Here is a 22,721-nt window from a genome sequence, read left to right as displayed (position 1 = left end):
CTCTGAAAAGGAAAAAAACCCAAACATGTTAAAACACAGTAGTGTGTACTAGTAATTGTTCAATGTCCATCTTATTTTAATGATACATTGTTCCAGAAGAGGGACAGCAGAACAGAGAGATAAAGAGACTGTGGATTCTCCATTCCTACAGATATTCAAAACTTGATTGGATATGACTCTGAGCAGCTAGCCTTGCTTTGACCAAGGTGTCGTACCAGCTGACCTCCTTCAAGTCCTTTGCAACCTGGTTTGTTCTATGATTCTGTGACAACACATGTCATTTTGCAGATCCCCAAATATTTTTGTCTACTAGTTAATGGCTATGGGCAGCCTGCAGAATAGAAACACAAGCTTACAAAACTGGACAAGCAGTTAGGAAGTTTTGCGATTATACTCTGGAAGATTCAGATTTTCCTTTGAACATGCCATAGAGAGTTATACCCACAAATACTTTTTTGCATATGGTGAAGTGATATTTGTATAGCTCATAAATGGTGCAATGATAAAATAGAAGGTTCTTTGCTATAATCCAACAGGACAATGTTTCTCCTCCTCAGTAAAACTAGAACATGGTGTACTTTCTACTAATTTTACAGCTCAGATTCTTTCTGCACAATTATGTAAAAATATAATCTACCATCATTGTAAAGGATAGCAAAGTTATCTTTGTTGTCTAATCTAATATAACTGATGCATGTGAACTTTTAAAATCCTAGACATGTAGAGTGAGCAGAGGCCTCAAGGACATTTGTTTCAAGGGGTATCTGTTTGGAGATATTGCAGATCTAATCTAACTCACTTCATTGAAGCAGACTAGAGCCTACTTAGGCAATCGGATCCTCAGAAATGCACATGTTTGACTAACAGAGCAGTTCTCAGACCTTTGTACTTCAAGTCTCTTCCCTGTGTGACTTCTGCTTTGCCTTCCCTTCGGGCAGGTGACTGCCCAATGGGCTTGTTCTTACAGGATGAGAAGAGCTCTGACTCCAGCTAGGGTCATAGCTCCTAACTAGGGAGCAGCTGGTCTAACCAGGTCTTAGTAAACTAAACACAATGTGTCTTAGTAAACTGCTCCAGAATTTCCTGATGCTGGCCGTTTTGGAAGGGTTTTCCTAATATCCAACTGGATTTTCATTTACTTTTTTTTTTTTTTTTTTTTCCCCCAGATTGAACTTTCCTGGTTTTCACCCCCTGTTAGCATGGAGAATAGCTGAATGCTGTACTCTTTACAAACACTTTTTACAGACTGAAAGACATGTCTTACCCTCACTTTTTTCTGAGGGGTAATCCGAACAGTTATATCTGAAGTCTTTGAACTAATGAGGCACTAGCTGAGTGAGGCAGAACAAATTGTACAAATTGTAGAGGTGAAAAACTGATTACATATTAGGTAGCAAGTAAGTTTAAGGAATAGCATCTCACTGCTCCCAGACATTCTATATGTTCACCTCACTCAGTATCATATCCCTGTAATAAAATGTTCCTTTAGCTATTAGAATTGAAATGTTGTAATCAAAACATAGGAGATACTGTTAGCCAGCAAAATATAAAAAAGTTTAAACAGACAGCAATGAGACAGAATGACAAACTCTTACATTGTGCCCTGTGTTTTAATTCCTCCTTGTAGTGAGGATTTTATAGATATTTTAAGATGTTCAACCTTTCCCCTAATTTTTTCTAAAGAATTGTGAAAATTCTCCTTTCTCCTGGTCTAGATATCTTTCTGATCAGAGATAGGCAGTAAAGTCTAATCTTCAAAAGTATTTTGGCACTTTCTACTGAAGCCATTAAAAATTAAAACACTGAAATCGAACTGATGAAAGGCAGAGAGGGACAGATACAGTTCTGTTTTGAAATGGGGTCAGACTGCACCGTTTCCTCCCAATATTGGTTTGTGTACTGGGGTGTGGAGGAGCCAAAGACTAAGAGAAAGACACACTTCTGACTGCACAGCAAGGATTTCTACAACTACCATGTACTCTGAAGGAGCCCTGCTAGAACAGTGTGAATTCCCACAGTTGTGCCAGAGAAGAGATGGGAATCCCCTAAGCTCCATACTTCTAGTAACTCCACACCCACTGAGACCCTGGAGAACATTGGACAGCTGGGGCCCACAGTGATTTAGCAGTGACCACAGTTGTGTACCCTATGTTGGTTATGATATTTCATTGTTTTAGTCATCTCAGTACAAGTATGGACAGAGGAATAGATTTTTTTTTTTTTTAATGCTAGCAGAAATCTCTGCATCTTTCAGTCTATTCTGTATACCACTGTCCTTTTCACTTATCTCTTTTACTGACATGCCAAGCCAAATGTTGTTGTTTGTCCAGACCATCAGTTCCAGCCTTAGGGTGAATGTATCAGGGGATAGAAAAATCGACCGTTTCCCTGGATAATCAGTTCAAGTAGTTAATCACAGTTAAAAATCTGTGCCCTATTTCCAGTTTAAATTTGTTTTCATTCAGCTTCAGCCATTGTCCATACCATACCACATCTTTTTTGTTAAACAGAATTTATCATTAGTATCTTTTATCTTTTCTGAAGATAGCAACTTCTCAGTCTTTCTTTAAAAAACAAACAGGTTGACCTAGGTACAGTCTCTCACTCTAAGGCATGTTCTCCTTTCCTTGTACCATCTTAACGTCTGTTGCACTATCTTCTCCAGCTTTGCAAATACAGTGAAACTACTGGCATCGAAACTGTGTGCAGTATTGCAGGACTGATCTCACTGATGTTGCACAAAATAATAACACCCATTTATTTCTGTTCAATCTTCTCTATTCACAGACCTAAAGGTCATACTAAATCTGTTAGCCATAGCTTGACAGCAGAAGGAATGCAAGTGTTCCCTCCATTCTGACTCTAAATCTTTTTCAATCATTACTCTGCAGGATGCAGCCTCTATTTTATAAATAAAATCCACATTCTTTACTCCTGAATATAACTTTGAATTTGGCAATGGCAATGGTGAAGTACAATTTTAATGATCCAAGCTTGCCAAATGATCAAGATCACATCCCTTTCTTCCTTCCCATCTGACACTCTTCATGGATTCCACACATTTTATCAACTGTAATTTTATATTTACTTCCAGATCTTTGATAAAACTGTTGAATACCAATAACCTGAGTACTAATGCCAGGAAAACCCTATCAGATGTAGTCTTGCTGAATGAAGATTTCTAATGGATATCTACTTTGAGATGTATAAATAAACCATTTTTAATCTAGTTAACATATGCTTTACTAATATTTTAAAGAATTTTTTTTCAGTTATAGTTGAAAAATCTAAACATATTGCTGTTCAATTTATAATGTGGTCCAAAGCCAAACATAAACTAAGGCAAGTTTCATTACTGTACTATGCTTTATAACTTGAAATTTTTATTAATTGAGTCTGATATCAACATTTCATTTATGTTTGTAATTTCTTATTAGGAACAGCTTAACCCATCTTGATTAACTTGAATGGGAAGAAACTTTTTAAAATTGAAAATAGTGTTTCCTATGGATTAGCCTCTATAGAGTGAGTCTGGAAGCAGGACATCCTGGTTTTCAAAAAACTGGAAATACTTTTTACTTTTGAGTATTTAAAGTTGTCATCAGAATGCAAAGAAAAGATTGATGATTTTCCCACAGTGGGTGATATGGTCACCATCAACAGGAGGTTGCAAAAAGTTAGATGATTTATTACAGGCCAAATTTTATTTTGTGATGTTTCACATCTTGTACTGGCTGCACTTAGAGTTGTTTCAGCATGTCCACAGGCACTGAATTTGATTCTTTAAGGGACAAATACAGTTCTCCATTTTTACAAGTTCATACATTCATTTTCATGATGCTGTACTAAGCATAATGGGTACATTTAAAAACATACACAGTGTTTGATTACATAAGCATTTATATCTCCCCAGTGTTCCTATCAGATGTGGAAAGCTGTCAGCATGCAATGGGATCCTGTAACTTTTCAACATTATCTAATGAAAAAAATGAATAAGAACACCAGAACATTTTATGGATTTTTATTATTTGGAGATGCCCGTAATTGCTTTGTATTGAAAAAACACATGCCATATTCCAGCTATGCTCTCCAGAGATCTGGAACAAAAATTCCCCCTGCTAACTTTTAGTTACATTTCTCTGACTGCTGGTGCTTTTGTTTTAAATTACCCATCCAGTCATTACCTTTTGCAGATTTTTATATTAAATGCAACAGTTATAAATGCTTTAATTTTATATTTTATTATTCAATAAAGCCCTCCAGCTGGCCAGATTCCTCCTGTGTAAACATTCTGACACTTTTGTTTAGAAGATATATCAGCATGTGCAAGGCAATGGCCAATGAAATTTCCATTATCTCCGTTTGACAGGGAATGCTTTGAAAGGCTGTGTATTTTTAATGAATAGGAAAAATCAAAGTCAGAAGAACATCTTGGCCCTTTATACATAACCAAAAGGGTATATTTATTGACTCATTAATACTAAATGTCAGATTGCTGTGTTGACAGTCGGCAGTCTCAAGTGTTCCATCACCTACAGGGAATATTAAATATAGAATAAACAGTTCAGTATAAATGGAGGGGCCATTTTTCTATCAGAATAAGGGGTGCGTCTATTAAGTTAATCTATGAAACTCAAGTCACAAAACCTCAGATGAAATTCCAGGCCATAACTCATAATTTTATAGCTTTCTATTCTAGATTATTCCCTCCTCCTCAAACCTTGAACATATTTCTGTCTACAGTAAAATAAGCTACCATCTTTTTTTGTTTCTTTTGACCCTTCTTCCAGGCTTGGCATTGATTCTATTTCTTCCCTCACTTCCCTTGCAGAGTTTTTAACAGCTCGTCCGCCTCCATTCTATTCCTTTCTTATACTGTACTACTGACACATGTTCATTCCTTCTTGTTTCTCTAACACTCAGTATTTGCTCTTCCTGTTTTTCATCTTATCTTTCATAAGAGCTCCCTTTTCTCGCATGTTAAGATGACTCTTTATTGTACCAGGCTATTAACACATCCTATTACATATTTTGGTCTGTGTTCTTCCCAGTTGTCTGCTGCTAAATATTTTAGTGTTTCTTTTCACTTTAAATGACCAGAGGAATAAAAATATCCTTAGCTTTGTTTGCTTGAGCATTTAATCTCCCAGTAAAACTCACAGTTGGAAAGTATTTCCTCTATCCCATCCTCATTTCTCTTTGATTTCAAACGATAAAGGGGTCAGCGTGGGTTGCTACTGTCCAGATTTATTAATAAAAGGGACAGTATTTCACTAAATTTTATGTGATTTAGAAGCATGCCTATAACTATATACCCAGCCTAGCGGTATGCCTTATTGTAACATTTCTCTTGTCTTTCTTTGCCAGCCTCTACCACATGCTATTCTCACTTGTTATGTCTCCTTTTCAACTTCCAACCTGATTGAATAGGGCAGGGACCTGCTTTGTTTGGATAGCGTGTAGCAATTCAGCTTCCTACAGTTTAAGGCAGTTGTTAGGTGCTATTACATAAAACAAAGAATAATAATCCCATTGTCCTGATTTATAGTGTCATGTATTATCCTAAAATATTTCTATCCTTCCTTGATGTTTACAGTGTCTAATATGGGTGCCTAGACATCTGTCCAAACTATAAATACTATTTTAATACTTTTTTTAAAAAAAAACAACTTTCCCAGTGATATTCGTTGTAGGGCAATAGCCTCAGTTCTCAAATTGTTAGACTATTTTTATGATAGAACGGTCATGAAAGCAGCTCCAAGAGGTATGGTTATTGTGTATGTAAAAGAAAAACCTTGTCATAATTTTATTATTAGAGAAATATAATGCCCATGTATTTATTTTCGAAAATGTATGTGATCTCTTTTGGCTCCTCTGGGATATCAGATCTAATTCTTTATGCATACAGAAAGGCTGATCATGCCTGAATTTAAATTATATAAATAAGCCTAATTTCCTGATAAACAAAGGAGGAAAAACATTAGCTCACAAATTTTTAGGCTCTCAGACTGTTTGGGTTGGATGATTTTCTGGACATTCCTAAACTGACCACAGAGAGCTATTGGATTTGTATATATAGAGTAATGAGACCTTAAATAACTTCAAGATATGAGTTGTTCCTAATTAGAACTGATCATACTTTCTGATTCTCCAGTGTTTAAAATTGGACTGGGACAAGATAGTCTTAAGAGGAAATGTGAACAAGAGATTTATATGGTGAATACTATGCCTGTACAGGTGTTGGCAGGTGTGGAGGATAAGGACTCAAGAGCTTGTATTGTGCATTGCATAAAAACTAGTCAGAATCTGGCTTGGTATAAACAGGCCAGAATTAAAAACTTCAGCATGAAGAACCAGTGAATTAAAAACTTCAGTAATATGTGACTTCTTCCATTGGTAAATATTTTTACTCCATCAATTTCAGCCCTTCCATCAATTTTCCAGGACCTTATGAGATTTTACTAGGACCAAAATGGACATAACTTACCAGAACAACAGCAATTAACAGTCTGTTTGATACCTTACACCAAAGGCTCCAGGAAAATCTATCCTGCAGTTGACCCTATGATGTCAGCAGCCACTCCATGTGTTCAGGGGTACTCAGTTCTAACACTCATTTGATCACAGGCCAGGCCTGCTGATTACTGAATGTCAAGGAAAACAAGAAAAACTGAGCAGATAACACAAAATTGTGCAGAGGAGGGATTGTTGCTGAAAGAGTTCAAAAAGAGTATTTTGGATGTGAGCCAAGAAAAAGTTGAGATTATTTGGAAAAGAGTGTAAGGTGAAAGGATATGCCAGTGAAAAGGTCAAAAAGGAAGTTTAAGGAAAAACCAACTTGTCTTAGATATTTGAGAACCTTGAATTAACATACTAAGCCTTGATATTGTTGCAAAGAACCAGCAGCTTTCTCAATCAAATCCTATCAGGCTATCGTGTTTATACATGGTATGACTAACAAATTCTGAAGTCCTTGCTCAGATACTGCAAGTCTTGAATAAAACCTGTGCTGGATCCTTGTTCTTACTGAGCTGCATCAAAAGAGTAAGATAGGTGTAACTAGATACCAAATGTAGTATTTGAGATATCCTATAATGTACCGATTATTTACATTTATGGATCTAACTGCTTACATTAGTTATGCAGTTCCTTTAAAAAAACCTATAGGGCAAGACAACCAGTTGGTAAAGGACAAAATTTTGAAATAAAATTATGCTTTCATTAGTCCTTTCAAAGCTCTTCAAAGTGGTCGGGAACTCCTTTCAACACAAACTACTAACTTCCCGTTTTTCATAAACATATGTCTGTATGCTTTGTTACAATATGCAGAAAACAAATCTAGACTAGCAGTGATCTAACCATGCTGAACTGCACCTCCTGAGAAGCAAATTTTAAAAGCTTGTTTAAAACTCCATACTATCACCACTAGATTGTGTTGGTACCCAGAAATAAAAGTACTGTAACTTCTGGGCTTTAAATACCAAGCTACATTCCTGATGGGTGATGGCAACAATGGACGTTTTTGGTTAACTGACTGAAAATAAAGCATTCTCTCAGAATAACTCTGGAAAGTGGCCATTCAAATAAGTGCTTTTCAGTTGTGCTCTTTGGAAAATATTTTCAGCACACATCTTAGTTTTATTATGCAATGGTGTGTAAAAATCTATCAAATATATCTCAAGACAACAAAAGAAATTCCTTTGAAGAGACTCTGTCAATCTTGAGATCAACCTTACAAGTTTAGAGATTAATTGATCATATTAAACAAAGCTTTTTTTAAAAAAATATATTTTAAGTATACCTCTAAAATTGTACTCACTTTAAAATGTCAGCTGCTGTAATTCATTATCCTCTTCAGAATTGCAAGCCTTGGGACTAGTTCTTTCACCAGTTAAGTAGCAGTGTACTGTGCTCTTGTGGAGAAGATTAAATCAGAGGTTTTCATCTTTTCCTTATTCAAGTATTTCTTCAGTAACAAGTCCCGAATTACAGAGCTGTTACTAACTGTTGCCAATAGGAAAGGTCTACAATTTAGCTTGGCCTGATTTGACATTGCGGAGATCCATTACTGTTCTCCAGAAGAAATCAGTCAGTTCAGCTGACTCTTCTAGAGCTGCCTGTTTCAGAGGAAAGATACAGGCACCAACACGTTAGTTTGCTTACTGTGACCTGGTTACATTTCAGCAAGTTTATATCAGGGGTTGGAGTGAAAGGGATGGGAATGTTGAAATTTATCATTAACAATAATCTCTCTTCTGCTGTACTTAGAGCATCTCTCTTCGCTTGTCAAGACCCAACCACATAAGCTTCAACTCAGATGTTACTTGATACCTATAAGTATTGCAGATCAAGGAATTTTGTTGTATTTAGTAGTAGTCATGTGGCTAGGGAGCTTAAAAATGATGCAAAAGGAGTATACAAATAGAAATGGCAGACACTTCTATACCTGCCTGTATTTGAATCTGAATCATCTGTCTCCCAAGACCATGCCTCATCCACTACACTGGAGCATGGCAGTCTTGTACCTCTGTAGAGGTACTGCTGTAGAAGCTGTGTAATTTTCTATAAGATACTTCAATGTGTACTGAGTCAGAATGACTGAGGGAGAATAATTCTCTTAGTGACTAGAACTCTTATTTTATTAGCAAACCAGATCCTGCTCCAATGATTCTTTAAAACATATTTGTTACAGTTAATTATTTCAATAGGAGGCAAGGGAGATCTAGAACATCTTAAAAAACAGTAGAAAGTTAAAGCCCCCTGAAGTCTGGTGAGAGGGAAAGAGGATAAAAATACACTATTGTGGTCCTTTGTGTTTAATGGACCACCACAACGTTCTTCATTTTGTTACCCTACCCCTAGAAAGCTTTCAGGTGAGGTGTTCTGGCAAAAATAGACAATAGAAAAATTCAGGATGACCAAAACTTTTTTTGGATAAATAGTCTATTTCACAGGAAGAATCACTGAGCTGTGAAGAATTATTAGTGAAGAGAGCGCCATGCATTCCTAATTTTAATGTGACCTCCAAATTTCTCTACAATCAGTGCTGCACCAAATACCCTATCATAACTCAGCAGAAAAATTGTTATATATGTATTATATATTTGTATATATATAATATATACATATATTTGCATATATAATATATACATATATTACATATATGTAATACATACACATATATGTATTAATATATGTATTAATTCAGGATTTTTATTATTTTTCAAAAATAAAGTAAAACTTAGAATGGTTCATATGCAAGAGCTCAAATGAAGGGCAGAAAAAAAATTACCTAATATTACATGTTCCCCTTTTCAAAGATACACACTTCTTCACTAGATAGATTTGTATACAAAAGATATAAACATTAGAGCCACAGTTTTGCTTTACCAAACACTTCTTCAAAATTCTCCTTCTTGCAAATACAGTGGAATGGTACAACACCTCCCTTCACAGTCCAGAAACATCAGATTGATTATATCTGGAGAAAATAGTGCTAAAATATGGCTTAAAATGGCCTCATTGCATCAGTTAAGGATGGTCTGATTATATCTTCCAGATAGAAGGCAAAACCAGCTGAAATTCTCTGATAAACAGAGCTTTAAATTAATTTCATAAAATAGAACATCTTGATTGTTGCGAAAACATTGCAGTGAGCTGTGAACAGACACCATTGCCTTGTTTTTATCATTCAGCTGAATTCTCCGTGTATTTTATTATTTGTTTGTTCTAAAAACATAGCAATCTGCCTCAAGCAGATTAGTAAGAGACAAGCTGGCATAGTCAATTCTATCAGGGATTCTGAACAAGCAGCTGAGAAGCAACTATTCAAAAATCATTAATCCTGTTTCAGACAGACAAAATGAGAGTCTCCAAACCTTTACCAGGTTTTATAACTATTTGAATTGCAACAACAGAGAAAAAACCCCCAGGATTCTTTCTTTGAATGGCACTGTTGGAGAAATTCCTTTTAAAAATTACAATGCAGCAGAAGTGAGTCTCTTTCATACACAGGCCCTTCTCTCTCCCATTTCCCAGCAGCACCATAGACTAGTTCATTTGCTCTTATAACAATCGTGCTAATTGTTTATTTCAATAGAGTGGGTCAAATGCTCTCCTTTGGAACACCAGTGACGTCACTGGGACTGCATGTGTGTAACTGAGAGGGGAAGATGGTCTTTTGTCATTAAGATAGTAAGAAAAAAATATCTTGGAGAACAAATATTTCTGAGGATGTTTCCTGTAATGCATATGAGTATGACTGTCTCCTTTGTGTGTCTGCTGTCATGCAGCATCTTAATTTTTTGGATGGATTTCCTGTAGAAAGCTTTAATTGACGTGTATCTAGTTCTGCTTCACAGAACACAGAGGATACTGGAGTGGTGGTATAGTTTAGCTTATGTGATACCTATGTCTACCTGGCAGAGTCCAGATTGTTCCCATGTACACTTGCAATAACCAGCAACACATCCAGAAAGTTGGAGGAAGAACGAATGTGAGGCTATAGAGTGATTCATTTAACACTAAAGAAATCGTGGTATATTTTAATCAGAACTCACCATTTACCCCAGGGCTGCCTTTGTCTTCATGACGTTCTTAAAGAATGAATGTGTTGTCTGTAAGTATTAACAGAGGTCAGAGTCAGAGGAAGGGATGCAATTGTCTGCCCTCATGCTTTGCTTTTGTTGTCATTCCCTGCCCGTACTCATTCTTTGCCTAATACTATCTTGGCTACAAGATGAACTGTACTTTAAATCCCATTTTGGTGTACTCCTTCTATAGCAGGACTTGTTACTTCCACATGTCCCTGTGTCAAACCTGGTGGTCCTACACTGGGTATCATCTGGGTGACAGAATCCTGCTTCCCAGCTGTGATAATAAATAAAGGGCATCAGATCTGGCACTTGTAAATGCTTTTATTTTGGAAGCTTCTGACCGACCAACATCTGGATAAAATTATTCAAAAACATATTCCTTCAAGTGAAAGATTTTTATCTAAACAATGATGTGTACCATGAATGCAGATAAACTAATATTAGTCAGATACACTCATTAACAACAGTAACATGAAAATGAAGCTATCACCTTCCATCAGTTTGTTTGTCTGATATGTGTGCATGGGCTAAACTCATAAATTACTGAATTATAATCTGTTGCCTATAATCTGTACTTCATTCTTGTGCAGATATTCTAATCAGATTGAGATACCTTTTGGTACCTTAATAAAACAGATCATAATAAAACAGTGCATATGAGTCAGATACCTCAAGTGTAGATACCTAGTGTTATTTTAGGTGCTTTGAGGTAGCCCATCTGGTTTCCAGCTGCTGCTATAGAAGGGCAGCTCTTCCAGCTCTTCCATTTGTCATGTGTCAGACCTAGCCAGGCAAAAGTCCTGGATGCCCTACGGTATCCAAAATGTCACTGGTCGCCACTGTTCAGGCACATGGATTGTTCCAGTGTCTCTTGCTGGCAGTGCTAATTAGTGGATAAGAGTCTGTAGAAAAGGATTGTAAGTGAAGATTTTTTTGTTAGCTGAGCTTCCTACTGTGATTGGAAGGTTTAATCCCAAATACAGTATGCATGACTTTGGCGGCATGTCTGGGCAATAACCTAAAGCAGTTCTACATATTTTCATACAGGCTATAAAGCTGACTTGGCCCAATTGAAATAAACTGAAAAATTTTTAAGGATCAAATCTGAGAAACACTTTAAAGTTCCATTTATAAATAGTCTTTTAATATCTGTTACATGGTTGCCAGATGGACTCCTGTTCTGTTATAACTTAAGATATAGTATGTTGTACTTTTCAACTTTCTTATTATCTTGAATTCTCAGCAAGTGATTCTGTTGCAAGAACTATAAATAGCATGTAATACAAGCAAATATTGTTCAAATATGCCTGTTTCATACCTTTTTTAGATTTTTCAGTGTCTGAATGCTTTCTGTAATACCAAAGTTTTGTTTGGGCATGAAAGGGCTTCACCATTATGTCTTGAAATGGAAAGAGAGGCCTAGATCCCATACACTATTTCTTCCACAGAGTTTTAAGAAAAGGTCATTTTGATCATTTTGATTGACCATCTTTTAACATGTGCTGAATATTTCCATTTTCTTTATTACAAATTTAAATATAAGGTGTATATTTCTGTACCTCTGGTTGATTTCTAACTTTCAGATCCATCTGGTATGATGGAAATAATGTGCATTACAGGTTCACAGGCTGATCTTGAAGTTAGAGATTTTTAGTGATCAAATCTTGCTTAAATTGGTAAATGGACCTGCCATCTTGCCCATTTATTAATGATTTCCATCTGAAAATCCTACAGATTTTTTCATCACTGCCAATGTATGGAAATTGACTGACTTTCTGTTGTACTTTGACTTTCTAATGAAGTGATCGAGTGGCAGTTTACTTTGGTTTTCACTAGATTTTGTTGTTTTCTCATAACAGAAAAATCTTTTTTTGGGGGTAACATTAGACTGCTTTTGTCTTTGCTTTTTTATTGAGCTAGCACTTAAAGCTGTGTCATCAACAAAGTCTAGATCTTCAAAATCTGTTGTTGCTGTGGAATGGAATGCATGTATCATATCTCTATATTTTCTAATATTGAAGTTATACATGATAGCTTAGAGAATACATAATTATTTAATATCAGTCTATACGATTAACCATTCTTTCAAGCCTATGTTTAACTATGCAAGCTCCACTGTAATGATGGCAATTATTTTTGTTAGAATATAATAACAGTTCAAGATGTTCTATAGTGGTTTGTGATAGAAGCTCTCCATGTGCTGGGGAAATCTATGAAGTTTGTGCTGAGTGGTAAATGCTATTTGATGCTCTCTTTGATGATTATACATAGGCTAAAAATCTGGCCAACACATGAAATGCAGCTTGTTCTTGCTTTACTTCTAAAAAAAAAAAAAAAAAGAAAAAGAAAAAAAATGCTTAAGACGACTTTACTTATGTCCACAGTTTTGCTTACTTCAATCACTGTTACACTGTCACACTCAGTAAGACATTTTTTTTGGTATCTCAATTTCAAGTGTTGTTATACTAAAGGTTTTTCTTGGTCACATATCATTCTCCCACTGCCTTCACTTTTGCAAATTTTAACTGTTTGTAGGTATTCCGATCCTCACTTTGTGATGTGACATGTGTGATGTTTAGCTCTGGGAATGTAATTTCTTTGTTCTTTTAATTAGTTGAGTTAGTCCTTGGAAAGTTACAGTTTTTGTTTTTTCTCTGTGTTAACATTTTTTTCTGTTTAGCCTTGACAGCCTTTCCAGATAGAGTAAACTGACTAGCTGGGACCTTGTTGAGTTGATAAAGTGATTTACTATTACTTCTTTCAGCAACAACTTCAACTTCTTTGGTAATATTATCCACATACTTCCTCTTGCCTTTTTACCTCCATTTTTTACTGTCCTGTCCTTTCTTATATACAGATTTTTTTTCCTGCTTTTTATTCAGGAAAAAAGCCATCTCCAAAAGTGTTTTTGAAGCACTGATGCTTGCTTTGGCATGTTTCCTTTCTTTAACATAGTTCCACATAGCAGGTCTGTAAGTTTATTTATCTGGGAGCCAGCTGCAATTATATCATGCCTATGATATTGCCACTCAAAAAAGACAAAGGCATATTCACGATGTCTTCATGTGATGGAGTTAGGTCATATAATATCTGAAATCTGCTTTTCAGTTTAATTTGAAATGGCTTCTCTAATGCTTTTTATTTCAACTTTTTGATAGTGCTTTTTGGTGGAATGGCTTTTCACTAGTTAGGAAACCGAAAAACAAGTGCAATTCTGCCAGGCTTTCCACTGTCTCATTTTGAGACTGGCTAAGTTTGTCTGTAGCACTCAACTTCATTGTCCATGTCCCCACCCTTTATTCAAAAATAACTTATAAAATGCACAGAATTTTGCAATTTAAAAATAATTTATTAACTTTCTTGATTAAAGTTAGTGCACTGAGAAAATAGCCACACTCTGTTGTTGTGTTCCCACAAAAGGCTGTGGCAGATGATAATCTATTATAGAATACTGGCAGTACTTTTGTGGTCATGGTTGTTGCTGTTGTTTGTTTAATTGAAATTAAGATGACTGCAGTTTGAGAGTTTGATCTACAAGCCAAGGGACAAAAAAGCCATTTCATTAAGTTTTAGACAAATTGTTTGTCTAGTACAAACTACAAAAAGGCATGGAGAAAGAGGAGGCAATCTGGTGCTTGCCCTTGCTGTGGCACATGTTCTGAGGGCTAAGGATGCCTGGGGCTGGCAGGAAAAAGACCCAGGATTCTCTTCTGCATTGAAACCTGGCAAGTGGCTATCACCCACCAGTTTGAGTTAATGTGTTTTCATTTGGAGTTTGTTTTAGAAATAAAGTGAGACTTCAGGGATGTGGAGAGACTTTCACCTGGAACTTTGTTTTTCCATGTTTTCTTAAGAGGCTGTGTTACCTGGCTAATAGCTACACTCTGGCTTGCAAAGAAGATTAAACCCCACTTTTCTACTGAGTTTTATGCATTCTGCTTGTCAGTCATTCTGTAATATACAGTGTAAGTGAAACATTATGAGACAGAATCATGACTGACACTTTCAGTGTACAATACTAAAGATTAAAAATGAGCAACCTATATATCCTCATCATAAAAATAAGTATCCTACCCTGACGGATCTTCTGAAATGTAAAAGTGAGCATTTTAAAGTTGTAATATACACTGTCAAATATGCTTTTATGCTAAGAAATGACAGCTTATGTCTTTCATTATTCATATAGCTGTACCTTAGAGCTTCATGATTTCTTTCTGAATATAAAATTGCTTTAGAAATATAATATCAATGGAATATTAATGTTTTGGCAGCTGTATTTGAGGACTCATAAAGAAGAGATGAGATTCATGGAAGGTAAACATGCCTGGCTTCACAATGATATTATTAAAAGAAAATTATACACGAGTCATTCCAAGTTAAAACTCCCAGAAAAATGAAAGAACAAATAATCAGCTAATCTATTGGCAGTTACCTAACAGGTAATTAAGTGACTAGAAAGAACAAACATGGAATTGTCAAGATAAATCATATTAAAGCAACCTAATTTTCATCTCTGGCAGGATTCCTTGTGTAGATTAGAAGCAGCACATGTCCCGTGCACCTTAATAAAGCTTTTGACGCTCTCAGATGGCATTCAGCTAAGCAAATGAGTACAAGTTGGTGTAGATTAAATTACTACCATGTGAATGCAGAATTTGCTGGAAAGTCATACTCTATGTATCAAAGGTTCCCAACAAAATGGAAAAATATGCCAAGTGGAGTTCTTTAGGGGTCTCTCCTGTGCTCATTATTGTTCATAGCTTCATTAATTACTTGAATGTTGGAAAAGAATATTTCATGAGAGTTCTTGTGGAGAAAGCAATCTTAGATTTAATCATTTCGTATTGGAATTAGCTGATAATACTAGAATTTTAAAGTATCTTGACCAATTGCAGCAACATTTTGAAGTATTAAAAAATGCTATTCACTCATGATGTGTAAAATCCACTGCATTTAGGTAGGATTAACTGGAGGCCATGTTTTTATGAGATAAAATACTTAGTGGCAGTCTAAACCTAAGACAGATAAACATGGCATAGGTCTCAGAGAGAGCTTGTATCAAGTTTTTAAGAACAGGTTAGAAAAACACATATCAGTGATGTTTTATATGTATCTGATCCTGCCTACTGGCAATGGGGTGGATCGAATAGCCTCCCAAGTTCCAAATCTGCTATGGATGCCGTTAGCAAATGAACCTGGTATGCTTGGCACGAGTCAAAAACATAAGGGTCTGATTCTGATCTAATGTCATTTAGCCATCCTGAGTGGGTGTCTGGTTTACATGAGTATAACTGAGCTACAAATTAAGCCCTATGTCTGGGACTTTCAGAAAATCTTGGTGTCCATATAATTTGCTCTGAACACAAGTAGTAACATTGCAGTTACTGTGTCTTGAGATAAACACTTTTGAAAATCTCACTCTGTATTTATAAGATTAATTTCAATTTCATTTATGGATCCATATCACTGAATGTAGCAAAAACCCCCCATAATTTCCATATCCATGACTGGATGTTGGTACCAGCAGGGAGACCTGCATTATTCTTCAGGATACTGGTTGCTACTCTTTTGTTCTGGAGGGCGTTGACAGATGAATTAATTACCCTCTGTTCTTGTCTGTCTTTAATGGCATACCCAGCTAATTCTTTTTTTGCCTGTTACTTTCTTCTTTTATCTTTGCTTTTCCTCATTGTTTCCTATTCTTCCTTTACTTTCTTGTGTTATTTTTCTTCCTTTAACTGAGCCACTTCCACTTTCTTCTCACTTCAAAGTTGCATGCTTCCTGACATGGGCAAAGAAGATCTGCTGATGGCAATACTCTTGAAATGTTGCTGATCTTGATGTGAAGAGAAAACAATTATACAGTTTAGTTTCTCAGGTTGTGTTAGAGCCAGAACTCTTGTACAAAGATTCTATTTCTGTATCAGCAGCTCACAAAAACACAGCAAAGCAGAGGAGGAAAGGTTAGGTCAGGACTCCAGTGCATCCAGAATTTAAAGGTGGGTCTGTGATCCATTTTTCCTGTTAGGAAGCTCTCCCCTCAGATATAAAGAGGGCATTGCACTACAAAAGTTAATTTTATTGGAGCACAAACTAGAACTATGAGCTTCTACCAAGTAGAAAAAAACCTTACCTGCAAAGTAAGACAGAAAAAAAAAGTTTATATGTGAGTCTTCTCTATACGTTGTATCCTTGCATGAAGTGCCTTCAGGTTTGCTATTATTTCCGGTAGAATGCCATGGCCTGATATACTACAGAGACCTCTGCAGAGTATCCTACATGTCCTTGGAAAAAGTGTGTGGGAGGATTTCATCACCTCTGAGGCTTGTAACAGTGAAGTCACTGCTCGCACTTGCAGCAGGTTTCGCACTTAAGGGGTGTGTGTTGCGTCCTCTCTCTGGCTGCCCCAGTCTGCACTCCAGAACTTTTCTGTGCTGAGCACATTTATCTGCTCTGGGGGGGAGACATTCTGTCCCTCCTTGACCCAGAGGGCAGCAGCCAGTACAACGGGAACAGAGAGCTTTTCTCCCTGCTGCTCAGCCTCGGCCTTCAAAGTAATGCAGCACACAGTAACTATGAACAAAACAGACCCGCCCACTCCAGTAATTTTCGAGGATCTATGTACCAATTTGTAACCTCTACTGAACATTTGCCTTGAGGATTTAGGTGGACCTGCAGAATCATATCCACTGTTCATCTGTCCTAGATTCCTTTGAACCTGTTGTAACTCTGAAGTCACACAGACAACAAATTGGGAACACTGTCGTGGGAATTATTTTCTCAACCTGTGAATTAAAAATTATATGAATCTCTGGCATCTTTCCTAACTTAGTTGACTTTGCATGAGCCTGACTTCTGTAACATATGTAGAGACATTTCAGAAAAATTGCTGGACTCTGTTCTTTAAGTGGGGAAGAGTCATTCTATATTGCCAATAACATTTCAGTCTTGCAGCCCACTCCTGAAGTTGGACATGTGATTCACATCGCTGTGTGTCTTGAAATAGCCATAATGGATGCATATGCATTCAAGTGAAAAACTGCATATTTTTGACAACTGCAGCCTTTCTTATTAAGAATTTATAAGACAAACGCCTTCTATATTTGGAATCTAACCTCCCTTTTTTCCTCCTTGAAGAGGTCAGACTTTAGAACATGTGTGCAGTGAAATTTCTAATATTTACAAGAGTACTTACAGATGTTTGCATTCAGATATAAGCCATAATAATTCACTTCATACTAACAGCTAGATTATGTCAAAAGTCATATCCTGTGACAGGGAAGGGGGAGAATTGCACAGAAGTGCTTAAGAATCCTCTCTTCCCTCCCTTACGCTAGACAAGTAGCAACTCAATTGGCAGCAGCTGCAGATTAATACCACCTTTTTACAGGTTTTTACATTCCCTTTCTGCTGTGTCCCACTTGCTTCAGTGGAGAATATGTGGACGTATGCTGATATTTTTGTATACTGACAGCCCGTGAAAGTTCTTACTGATTTATGTCATGCTGAAACATTCAGTTTGATAGCACTTAGTCTGTCAGTTCTGTCAGGTCAAAAACAGAAGAAGTAGTTTGATAGGAACCAGAAAAATTGGATGGAAAAATGAATCAGGAATATTTTAAATACCAAGAGTCCGATTAAATTATTTTCAGTAACCAAAATAATTTTTGGAAATTTTGTTATTTTTAAACTGAAATAGGCTAGAGAGTTTGTCGTTTGAAAAGGTGAGAGAATTTTAAAATGAAAGCTCTATTGAACTATTGTATGACTTAGAAATTGAGCTAATGTGTGGTGTATGAGGGGATTTCTATTAAAACATTATCAGATCTATTCACTTTACACACATGAATCATCCTCTTTGAAGCGTATGGGAAAATTTAGGAGTAAGACCAGCAAATTCTAGTCCATAGTGGGAGGCACAGTCATAATATCTGAGTTCAAAAGCCCAACCCGCTCTGACATTTCTTTTACAATTTAAATGGAAAGGAGCACAGGCAAGTGCACATGCACCAGGACCTATTGCCCCCATGTCTGTGGAAGCCATGGGGTTGTGACTGTACCACGGGATGGGGAACTGCAGGCACTAACAGGAGGCTAAAGCTCCCATTGCCCTCTTCCAATGAACTGGTGTTCAAATAAGTCTGAGGACTGCATGCTATGTCCTCCTCTGAGAAAGCACTACATTTTTTCTTCTTGCAGTAATAGTTTTACTCTTTTCTGTGAGAAACTTGAAAAAAAAAAATTCTGCCTCAAGCTTCAGAGGAACTTGAAAGTAACTGTGAGTTTATGTCCCATGATACTTTTAAAGCAAAAGTTCTGCTTTCCATTTTAAGATAGTTGATTGCTAGTTACGTTGTAGAGTCTAGCTGTGAACTTTGGCTTTGCTTTGGCCTAGAGTCATGGCATCTAGCTTGTTTCAGCACAGAATATGTAAAGCATTCAGCTATATAAATCTCTAGTCTCCAAGGAACCATCTTTCCATATCTGACATTAATGAGGTACACCTGCACAGTGTTTGACTATTACACAGATCTCTGTATTGTTACATTTATCAGAGCTATCTGAATCTAGCAATACACCATAACTAAGACAATAAAAAAGGAACAGTGTGCTCATTAGGAATGCAAAAGTTTCAGTGTTTTGGCTTTCATTCTTCGTAACATCTGTTACGAAAAAAACCCAATTTATTATCTTTATTTATTTAACCAAGTAGAACACTAAGTTGTTTGACTGAATATGTGTCCATGTGAGAAAGAAATTCATAAGGGTAAAAGATAAATTTTAAAAACACAGAATGAAGAAAGGAACACAAGACTTAGGGAGCCAGCTGGTATCTGTAACTTCACCTGCTTTCTGTTAGGGTGAATCTCTATTCTAATGCCTGGCTTTAGACTTCTATTTGGGTAAAAATACTTCTGTATGGAGCAGAGTGATTCTGGTCTAGACCTTGCAGAACTGAAGACCAGCTAAACATTTCCAAATTTGGGAGACTGAAAACTACATCAAAGATCCTCAATACTGAAGGCAAAACTGAGTTAGGGCTCCTCACCAGCACAGGCAAAACTGGGTTAGGGTTCCTCAGTAGTGCAGGCGAAGTTCAATGTTGTGGACATGTGTTTCTGGCAGGAGTGGTGAAAAGCTGTTGAGTGAAAATCAGTTGGATGGGATCAATGGAAGCTGGAGCAGATGAGGAGGGTGCAAATGAGAAGAATGCTGAGGAGAACAGGGAAGTTGCGAGGGGAGTGGCGCAGGGAGAGAGACAGAGAGAACTGGTAAAGAATTTGAATGGGCTAAGAAATCAGGGGTGTTTGAAGGGGTTGTGAAAGGCTGTGTAAGTGGGATTTTTTTTCTCTCCTGCCTTCCTGAAAGTATGCAGCCTTCCCTGCCCCTTGTATCCGTGCTCCTTTTTTTGGGGTTCCACAACCTGTTTTCTTCCCAAAAGCCAGAATTCCCTTTTCTCCACTATACTTCATTCCTTCTACTCTACAGTTTCCTGTACCTGTGAGGACAAGGGAAGGCCAGAGAGCCGCAGTTGCTTCTGCTGCCCTTGGGATTGAGGAAGGGGGGCAGAAAGGGCGATCAGCTGTTGCTGCTACTAGGAGAGGCAGCCCCTCACTGTAGTAATAGTCCCATAGGAAATAGCTCCCTCCTGTAGTTGTATCAATAGCATCAAGTCTGGCTTTCTAGGGCTCCAATGCACATAAAGCGGGGAACAGGGCTGCAGACTTTACCTTCTTCAGCAGTGCTACCCAAGATAACTGCCTACTTTGCCTATGAGTAATACTGGATTGCAGAAACTGAGGCAGGGGATAGAGGCGAGCAGAATTTAATCTAAACGACTGTTCTAGGGAATATTATTTGTAAGAAGTGCTCTGCAGCACTGCTTATCACTTGAAATTCTAGAGATGGATACCTGCACAAGGGACTTTAGATCTCACTGAACAAAGGCACATACACTATTTAATTCTGTTAAAAACAAGTTAGAATCACAGATGGACTCTGTCAGTGTTCCTTAATTATTCTTCCAAATTTCATTCAACTTTGGTGACTCCATCAAAAATACTGCCACAACGGACTCTTTGGATCATTTGTTTTGGGGAAAAAATATCTTTGTAATTGGTTTTGATCCAGTCAGAAGACGGGAAAACTTTAAAGTGTTGGGGACCACAGAATAGAAAGATTGGTATTGTGTTGAATGTACTTCTTACAAGAATGACTCCGTCTAGGAACTCATTAAATCAATTGATTTACTGAAGTGCACTGATGTACTAGAGACTTTGTTGTTTTCTATCAATGACATCTGAATTCAGTGTGGTAACATCCCATATGCTTGCAGATTGTTGAAAGATGAGATCATAAATTAGAAAGCCTTTAATACAGAGCACTGTAAATGAAGGGTAACCTGGCTTCTTTGGAATAACTATAGAATTTACATAGGTAGGAAGAATTTATCTCTCAGAGGCTAATGCTAACGACATTTGGATTACTTTCACTACATAGTATTTTACCTGCAAATTATAGAAGTACTATTCTTTTTTTTCCCTGCAAACCTCAGAGTTGCATTTTTATGCTGCTTTTAAACTTCAATTCAGTTAATTATTTAAACTCCAAACATATATTGTTATCTGACAGCTCCATTCCCCTTGTTTCCTTCTCCAGGCTCATGATGTTGCAGTCAATATGACTTATTCTTCACTGTTCTTTGCACTGATAGTACTGGGATGGATTTTGCAGAAGAATTTGAAGCTTCGCTGGAGTTAATCAAACAGGTGTTCATCAAAGACCAAGATTTATGTTTAAAGGATAGTATCACTTGTGTGTCAGCTTAGAGGTCTTTGTAGAGTACTCTGCATATATTCTTGACTGTACACTGAAGAGAGATCATGTTTTCCTGTTTTATTTCTTCTTAACAGAATGACCCTGCCTACTTATATGTTCATTTACTGAAATTAGTAAGACTTGAAAGGTACAACTTTCTGTTACATATTCAGCTTTAGATGTTTATGTTTGAGCAGTTTGCAAGTATTTTGTAGAATTGGGTTATGAAAAATATTGAGACTTCTGTGGTCTATTCTCAGACTCCTTCAAGATAAACTTCTTGATGCAGATGCAGTGCATATCCTAAATACAGTACTGGGAAGGATTATAGCATTTTTAGTTTCATTGTTGCTGAAAAAAAATTTAATAGATTTGTCTTCATTTTTACATATAACAATTTAAAGTATCTGCTAACCCTATTATTAGCTGTGATTTTGCTGGTCATCAATATATCTATTCATTAAAAAAATTCACACACACACACAAAAAAAGGCAACAGAAACCTTAAAACTGATATTGCTTGAGAGGCAAGGATGACTATTTATTTTACATAATACTCTTTTAAGTATTTCTACAGGGAATTAGTAAATAAGTTACATTTCAGTAGAAAAATAGATAACATGTTCAAATGGAAATGTCCATGTACACTGCTGCTTTTTGCTTATCAGTGTGTTCTACTTAGAGAAAGAAAATGCCAGACTGTATGAACCATTAGTGAATTGCTATAGTGCTGGATTGCTTTTGAATAATAATTCAGGCTGACTCTGGAAAGCAGCATATTCTCCTTTTATTTCTATATACTTATCCTTGCCTTCTCACCTTATTTCAACATGATTTAAATGGTGGTTGTCACTTGAAACAATTTCTTTATTTGCCTTTGCTTGTGCTCCAGTCGTATTTTTTCCCAAGGATAAACAGTCTCCATTCCTCTTTTAATATGTGCTTGAACTGGTGTGAAATTAGGGTAGGAACTCCATCTTCACTTCTGGAAGATTCCCAACTACCAGAGAAGTCCCTTCATCAATGTTTCTGACTCTTTTCTGCACTTTGGATCACTTGACTTGCACAAAATGAATAGGAAACACAGGGAACTTACTCAACACAGTAGTGGTATCCTCTTGACATTTTAAAAATATTATTTTTGCCTCTTAAGCTAGCTATGTGGAAGACAGTCATCTTTGGGAGGTAATGAAGTAGCTGTGGGCATAAGCAAGTAAGTGTAGGGAAGTGTCACCAGGGAACTTAAGTATGTTTGCACTCACTTTACACCCAAGTGCTAAGTATTCGCCTATAGCCATGCATAATGGA

The sequence above is a fragment of the Balearica regulorum genome, chromosome 4, assembly GCF_011004875.1.
Source record: "Balearica regulorum gibbericeps isolate bBalReg1 chromosome 4, bBalReg1.pri, whole genome shotgun sequence".
Taxonomy (NCBI): domain Eukaryota; kingdom Metazoa; phylum Chordata; class Aves; order Gruiformes; family Gruidae; genus Balearica; species Balearica regulorum.
Note: the sequence above shows the minus strand (reverse complement) of the source record.